At 43.4% G+C, this 8705-nt stretch overlaps 1 long non-coding RNA gene across 1 annotated transcript in view; it reads right to left on the minus strand.

Moving 5' to 3' along the window:
• Positions 1–8348, minus strand: part of LOC309379671 — a 111497-nt gene extending 103149 nt beyond the window's left edge. The window contains exon 1 of the long non-coding RNA XR_014172582.1: positions 8223–8348. This is a non-coding gene — a long non-coding RNA (uncharacterized lncRNA). The remainder of the gene's footprint in view (positions 1–8222) is intronic.
• Positions 8349–8705: the final 357 nt, after the last annotated feature.

Genomic DNA, 8705 nt, shown 5'->3' on the forward strand with positions numbered 1-8705 from the left:
AATGTACTGGGGTTAAACGTCCCTGTGTAAGCCCCATCCTGTATGTCCACCCTGTATGATCACAACAGAATTTCCTGGTCTGATCTGATGACCTTTGATCATGTCAGACACATTCATTAATCTCTCACTCTCCACAAGCAATTATTTTGCATTGTAAGTGGACTCTATGTGGCTATTGCTATTATATAGTTTAGTCACTTGCTGGAACTAGACAAAGGGTGGAATCCAAAACCCCTTTGCACCAGGCTGTGGGTGGAGTCAGGACTTTTCTCTTGCTCCTCCATTTTTGCTTCAATGAGACAATACTGTTCTTGTCTTGTATCTTAAATAGTGTGCTCTTTCAGCATTCCAGGACACACTCAATATTCTTTCTCCCTCTATACAGAGCGGCTGAATGCAAGACACAAAATTTAGGCTATATGACTTAACTTGGCTATGGCGCACCTAGTAAGGCCTGAGCCATACATATATTAAAATATTGACATTTTTGTTGCATGCCAAGGTGAAATCATACAAAGACTGGGAAAAATGAGGTCCTTGCAATGAATGCGTATGCTATGAGACAATTCCAAGCCCGAATCTTGTCAACAGAACTGATTCCCTATCTTTATAGTGAAAGATGATTTAAAAAGAGATAAACAGCACCGTACTGGCCTAGAAAGTAAAACAAAACAAAACCCACTTCCTTCCCTCTGGAGAATCTTTTCATTATTCTGCTTATATTGGCTATGAAATAAGGAGGGGGATTATCTCAAGACATTCTTCTGCTATCTCTATTTTCCCCTGTCTTCAAGTTTTAACTCTTATTGATTTGCTTACCTATTGATTGGCATTCGTTATTCTGAAAATAAAAACTTTAAAAGGAGGAAATCCCAACAAGTCTTGCTCCATAATAATTATTCCTGCAATTAAAGCAGAACAATGAATTCCAAGCCTAATCCCTTCTAAAATGGGGGGGGGGAGGGAGTCAAGCTAAATGCAGTCCTTTGGTTTAGACTTTGTTGACTTTCCAAGGAGGGAGTAGAGACTTAAGCTACCTTTCTATTGGTCTCCTGAATTTAATGTATAGAAGGAGCCATCAGGCATTTCAGTTTTGGCCATCCCTTGGGAGCCTTGGGAAAGAGTTAAGAAGTGCTCTTCTGGATCAGATCTCACCTGAGTCAGCATGCTATGCTTCCCTCCAATTTTCCAGCTACCACCCCCTCAGTGCACCCTGGGGTGAATCCCAAGCTCTGTGCATTCATTACTTTGGAAGGAGCAACTCTGACAGACACAACTGTGATCTAGATACCATACCAGACTGTCAGTCTGGACTTCTTAGTGCAGAAAGTATTGATCTGATGTGTGGAGATCTTTCCTATTCCAATTAATACAAGAGGATTCTATAAGCTACTTGAAGCTTCTCTGTGTGAGAGAACCAGGCAGAAGGGTCATGACTGTTTGGGTTATACCTTCTGGGAAGCTGGTTTGAACTAGTTCTCAATTAAGGTCATGCTGACTATAAATATAGGCAAGAAGGAGTGTGGGTTTTACTTTCTATTTCTCTTTCTTCTGGTATAGTGTTCTGTACATAGTATGCTTAGTGTTAAGTTTTAGTCTTATTAGGAGTTAAGTTTCTGTAAGTGCTGCAACGGAGGGACGCAGGTGGCGCTGTGGGTTAAAGCCTCAGCGCCTAGGACTTGCCGATCGAAAGGTCGGCGGTTCGAATCCCTGCGGCGGGGTGCGCTCCCGCTGCTCGGTCCCAGCGCCTGCCAACCTAGCAGTTCGAAAGCACCTCCGGGTGCAAGTAGATAAATAGGGACCGCTTACCAGCGGGAAGGTAAACGGCGTTTCCGTGTGCGGCTCTGGCTCGCCAGAGCAGCGATGTCACGCTGGCCACGTGACCTGGAAGTGTCTCTGGACAGCGCTGGCCCCTGGCCTCTTAAGTGAGATGGGCGCACAACCCCAGAGTCTGTCAAGACTGGCCCGTACGGGCAGGGGTACCTTTACCTTTACCTTTAAGTGCTGCAACTGGATTTTTATGGACTGTGCCAATCCTGAATGTATTTGGATTTATGACCATTATACTCATTTGCCTTCAGCACAGGTAAGGCTCTGCTGGATGAAGTACGATTGCCTCTGGTCTATTTTTGGAAACTGCAACATGTTTTAAGGTTTTCCTCTACACATACAACACAGACTTCTCCAACCTGGTGTGCCACAACTCCCTTCAGCCCTAACCAGTGTGTCCATTGTCCAGGGATGATCTGGGCACCAAGTTGGAGACAGCTGTCTGGACTAAAGCATGCAGCCTGGATGGACAAGTGAACTGGAATGTAGAAGATAAACATTGGGGTGTTAAAGCACACAGTCAGACCCCAGTTTCTAATTAAGAGATTCTATCAAGATTTTTAAAAAGAAAGAAATTTGAAAAGGTAGTGTAACAAAATATGCAAAACTATTCACTCGATTTAGGCTGTACAGCCCTAAACAGAGGCTCCAAGACACATAGATCACCCATGAGTTCCAATACAGTGGTACCTCGGGTTCCATACGCTTCAGGTTACATATGCTTCAGGTTACAGACTCCACTAACCCAGAAATAGTACCTCGGGTTAAGAACTTTGCTTTAGGATGAGACCAGAAATCACGCAGCAGCAGCAGCAGCAGCAGGAGGCGGCCCCATTAGCTAAAGTGGTGCTTCAGGTTAAGAACAGTTTCAGGTTAAGAACGGACCTCCGGAACGAATTAAGTACGTCACCAGAGGTACCACTGTACAGCAAAAATATGTCCAAAGAAGCAACACATTTAAGAGGGGAACAGCCTCATCTTATTCAGGGCAGAGGGGAGAGAACCCACCAATCAGGTACAGCAAAGTCAGACTGAAAAAGACTTTCTTGTAGTGAAGCATGCCATTTCAGAACTTACTGAGGAGGATATGGACTCTTTACATTTGCTAACCATCCAGGTACATAAACTATAAGAAGAATGAATGGCAGCTATCTCCTGTTGGTTCCCAGTAGACAGGACTATCTGAGGAGGCAATAGAGAGCCTGAGAGATGCTGGAGGCAGCATGCTAGAGACAACTAATGCATCCTCAACCTTTCTCCCCACATTTTGTCTTCAGGAAACCCACAAGCCAGGAAGAAAGAAAATGGCCTCCCACCTCTGTTCTGATTCTGCAGTACCAAGTTAAAAAATAATCACATACACTGCAAATAGCAAAGTTCCAAAAACTACATTTCTCAGCTAAAATCCCTTAGGTGTTCTAAACAAGTGCTTGTCTCTATTTTTCATTTTGAATCAGTTTTAACAAGCCAAGACAATTATACTATATCAAATTCAGCAGAGGGGGAGGTGGGAGAATCAGCACTTTAAGGCGCCATAACATGGCGCGTTCAGGATTTGTAAGGTAATGTCTACCAACGAGTATAGATATTCAATAATTATCATTAAAACAAGAAAATGAACAGCTCAAGGGAACAAAGCTGGACAGAGAAGTTTCACTTCCAAATCACCAGCGGAAATTTTGCTAAGTCAGTATTTGCTCCAGTAATTGCCGATTTATGACTCTATGGTGCCTCGTGTTGAATATGCTGATGGTCTCCATCAAATAGGCATAACATATTTTGAGGTATGCCAAAATTTCCTGTGGGGGCAATTGTTTCTTCAAGCGCTGTTCTTCCCCTATCCAAGGACATCTCACACTTCATGGTAATATATTGGCTGCAGCTTTCCCGTCATACTATAGTTTAGCTGTGTGTTGCGATGAGGGGGGGATAAACCTCCTATTTGTTTTTTGTCTTCATTTCCTTGAAAATGAACCCCATGTTTATTTTAAAGGTGAGGATGAAAGGCATCACTTTCTTTCCCCCCACCCACCCACCACCAAGGGCATGCATAGATTTATTGAATCTATATCACATTTTCCCTCCAAAGAGCTTGCCTCTTGCCCTGCCCCCATTTTAACCTCACGATGACAGATGTTCTGCCATTCAGCCACAGCCCTTCCTCAAAGTATGGCATCCAAAGGAGAACAGAGAGGTGTCTTGTTTACCTTGTTAACTGGGCTAATCCCAGTTTAGAGACATATGGTACTGTTACTCATGTCAGCACATTATTTGTGTTGCAAGTGTTCTGTCTAAGACCCACAGCACAGGAAGCTTTTCTGAGCTGTGTCTAGTTCAAGATTGTCTGCATCAACTGATGGCAAGAGTCATTCCCACCTCCACCCGAGATGTTGAGGATTGAACATGAGAACTTCTGCAATCAAGGCACATGCTCTATCATTCCACAGCCCTCTCATCAAGGAACTAGTGGAATTCTAAACCCAGGGCAGGCTTTGCAAGGTGGAAACAAAAAATATTGACAGTGGTAAAGGGGCGATTGAAATAAATTTTAAAAAATAAAAAATTGTCCAGTGGCACCTTAGAGACCAACTAAGTTTGTTCTGGGTATAAGCTTTTGTGTGCATGCACACTTCTTCAGATACACTGAAACAGAAGTCACCAGACCCTTATATATAGTGGGATGGGGGGTGGGGTTTTTCTCAGAAGGGTAGTAGGAGATGGGTGATTCACTCAATGGGTATGGTAAACCTGTTGACGACTTGACGACTGCAATTAGTCCTACAGGAGAAAGCAAGGGATAGTATGCAGATGACCAAAAATAACTTTAGCATATGTAATGAGACAAGAATCCAATATCTTTATTCAGACCAGGTCTCTCCATAGTTTTCAGTTTAGTTTAGTAGTAAGTTGTAATTCAGCAACTTCTCTTTCAAGTCTATTTCTGAAATTCTTTTGTAATAAGAATTTCCTAAACATTAGGAAGGACTTCCTGACAGTAAGAGCTGTTCGACAGTGGAATTTGCTGCCAAGGAGTGTGGTGGAGTCTCCTTCTTTGGAGGTCTTTAAGCAGAGGCTTGACAACCATATGTCAGGAGTGCTCTGATGGTGTTTCCTGCTTGGCAGGGGGTTGGACTCGATGGCCCTTGTGGTCTCTTCCAACTCTATGATTCTATGATTCTAAGACAGCTGCTTTGAGATCCTGTATTGAATGTCCTGGGAGACTGAAGTGTTCTACTGGTACTTTCCTGTCATACTAGTTAAGCCGTGTGTGTCGGGATCAGGGGCGATTGTGAACCCTGAGCTCTAGGAATAGGGCATATGAGGCCCTTGCCAGAGTAATCTTCAGACTAATCTACTCCATTGAAAACAGCACAGGGGCACTGCCACCTAGAAGCATTCCATTTCGGAGTGGCAAAAAATTTGCAAGTAAATGTGACCTAAATAAAACTCCAGTTTTATCTTACTCTTGTAATAATTTATCACTGCATGGAAGGTGCTGGCACTTCTTGAAAATGCGGTGACAGCTACAGAGCATGGCTTTGATTTGACTAGCCTCCTAGATGGCACTACGAAATGAAAGTACACCACACTACAAAATCTGCTGAAGTCAGAGCAATGCCTTTCTATGCGAAAGCAGTGAAGTTCTATCCTCTATTAAACTTTATATTGAAAAGGCACAGGATAGATCACATTATATACCTCTAACCCTATGAGTAAATCTACAGATGAGATATTAATTTAAGTTGCAATTACTGTGGCAGACTGAATGCATGAATACCGTCGCCATTCTTGCATTAAAATGATTCAGAGAGGAGCCAGGGCTAAAGAAGAAAAATGCATTTTTTTTGTTTTTATTATTATTGCTTATCATTGTTATTTTGGTTTGGGCCTGCTATGATTATGATCATGAGTTTTTCATTGATATTTCTCATTGCAAGTAGCATTGCCAGAGAAGTAATAACTGCCCCACTCTCCACATAAAAGCATCAGGGGAGCAGTTTAAAAGTAATGATGAAAAAAGTCTTTTGTGGCAACCCGGGAACAAAGTGGAAGCTTCCACGTCTTGTATGAGAAGCTTATGGCTTATGTAATAAAATCATCCATTTAAAACAAAAAGAGAAAGAGCTGTTCATCCAGATTTGGATGTTACTTCTTTCTCTTTACAAAATGACATGCCTGAGTGAGTATCAATCAACGTTTCACTCCTTCTCTTTCTCAAAATGGTTCTCAGAGTTAATGAAGTGGGTTCATCATAAGGTTCTCTGACAACAGTCTATTTAAAACAAAAACAACAAAAACCCCTCCTTTGGTGAGAGGATTCAATCTGCAACATTCCACATAATAATTTTAACAGTACCAGAAACTGAACTGATGTATTGTCACAGCATAATACCTCAGGTAAGCATTTCAATGGGAGCTTTAATATTATTTGAGGGTCACAGCGTACCTGACATTTCAATTTGTTAGCAGGGCACTCACATCTCTGGTGCAATCGTTAAAATATACTTTAATAAGGTTTCTACGGCTATGTAGGGTCATCCATTATGGACAAAGCTATTGTGGTCAATGAGACTAGAAGAGTAGAGGGTTATCCACTTTTTCTTTCTAAGGGAAGTGTCAGCAAATAATACAATGCAATCCTTATGAAGCACTGACCTATGCTTTTTAATTTCCTAAGGAGGGTATTTCCAGAAGGAAGGAAAGATCGAATTATAGTAAGGATAGCTAATTTTCCCCCCTCATAGGAGCAGTTATTAAATCATAAATATGATCAATTGCTAATTAAAAGACAAGATGACTTATTTGCTTTCAGGATGGGAGCTAATCACCCAGTGGTGTTTATTCTGAATGTATAATATTTTATGCCTGGGGTAATCTCTGAAATTACATTTCCAGCATTAAGTATTAAAAGGCTACAGTCCTAAAGTCACAATGTGCTCTTTTCACTTTTGGAATAGTAATTCCTATGAATCACTATACTTTTCGTATCAATAAATACCTTGTTTGGCAATAGGTAAGTCCTGAAAACTGTTCTTTTATGCTGGGGCTGGGAGCTGGGGGCACTGTCATACAGTGGTTCCGCTCCTTCCTCCTGGGCCGTGTTCAGAAAGTGGGGGGGGGATGAGTGTTCAGACCCCTGGGCTCTCACTTGTGGGGTGCCTCAGGGTTCCGTCCTCTCCCCCATGCTTTTTAATATCTATATGAAGCCGCTAGGAGAGATCATCAGGGGGTTTGGGCTGGGTGTTCATCAGTATGCAGATGACACCCAGCTCTACCTCTCTTTTAAATCAGAACCAGTGAAGGCAGTGAAGGTCCTGTGTGAGTGTCTGGAGGCAGTTGGAGGATGGATGGCGGCCAACAGATTGAGGTTGAATCATGACAAGACAGAAGTACTGTTTTGGGGGGGCAGGGGGCAGGTGGGTGTGGGGGACTCCCTGGTCCTGAATGGGGTAACTGTGCCCCTGAAGGACCAGGTGCGCAGCCTGGAAGTCATTTTGGACTCACAGCTGTCCATGGAGGCGCAGTTTAATTCTGTGTCCAGGGCGGCTGTCTACCAGCTCTACCTGTATGCAGGCTGAGACCCTACCTGCCTGCGGACTGTCTTGCCAGAGTGGTGCATGCTCTAGTTATCTCCCGCTTGGACTACTGCAATGCGCTCTACATGGGGCTACCTTTGAAGGTGACCCGGAAACTGCAATTAATCCAGAATGTGGCAGCTAGACTGGTGACCGGGAGTGGCCGCCAGGACCACATAACACCGGTCCTGAGAGATCTGCATTGGCTCCCAGTATGTTTCCGAGCACAATTCAAAGTGTTGGTGCTGACCTTTAAAGCCCTAAACACCCCCGGTCCTGTATACCTGAAGGTGTGTCTCCACCCCCATCATTCAGCCCGGACACTGAGATCCAGCGCCGAGGGCCTTCTGGCGGTTCTCTCATTGAGAGAAGTAAGGTTACAGGGAACCAGACAGAGGGCCTTCACGGTAGTGGTGCCCTCCCTGTGGAACGCCCTCCCTTCAGATGTGAAAGAAATAAGTAGCTATCTTATCCTTAGAAGACATCTGACGGCAGCCCTGTTTAGGGAAGTTTTTAATATTTAATGCTGTATTGTTTTTAACACTCGATTGGAAGCTCCCAGAGTGGCTGGGGAAACTCAGCCAGATGGGCGGGGGGGGGTATTATTATTATTATTATTATTATTATTATTATTATTATTTCCCCCTAGAGGTGGGAGGGATTATTTTTCTTCACATTACCAAAAGCTGCCTAACCACCATAAAAAACTGTATTTTTGACATTACAATATTTGGGGTAGGTTTGAATTGTATTTTCTTTTAACTCTTTTTGTATAGAACTTGCATCTGATCAGTCATGCTATGTACACAGTCTTACTTTTATCTCCTCTTCCATTTAAACTTTCACAAATGCAACCACAATGGCCATGGGAAGATGCGTGGCAGTTGCGGCCCAGGGCGGCAGCCCCTCAGACCCCTGAAGGACAAAATAACCACTATGGTGTCTGACCGTCGAATCGCCTTCCTGGTTGGGAGTTCAAAATTGCCCTATCAGGGGCAAGCTGAGGGGCAGAGCCTGAGTGGAGATCAAGGTCAACTGCACTAATCACTGTAGGTTTTAAAAGCAAAAGGTATGGACATGGGCAAAAACGATTCTGTTGTAATCTGCCAGTGTGTAATTGCTTTTAAAGAAATGAATATACATTGAAGCAAAACTTTCCATTATAAATTCTTGGCGGGAAATCCTGCCATCCCCCACAGCCAGCCAAGACCAGAACCAGTGTCATTTGGCCACACAGGGCGATTACTTCCCACGCTCAGCTTGCTGGCAGCTGTGTTGAGTCACAACTGTTGCCACTGT

The sequence above is a fragment of the Podarcis melisellensis genome (assembly GCF_964234715.1).
Source record: "Podarcis melisellensis genome assembly, chromosome: 10".
Lineage (NCBI taxonomy): Eukaryota > Metazoa > Chordata > Lepidosauria > Squamata > Lacertidae > Podarcis > Podarcis melisellensis.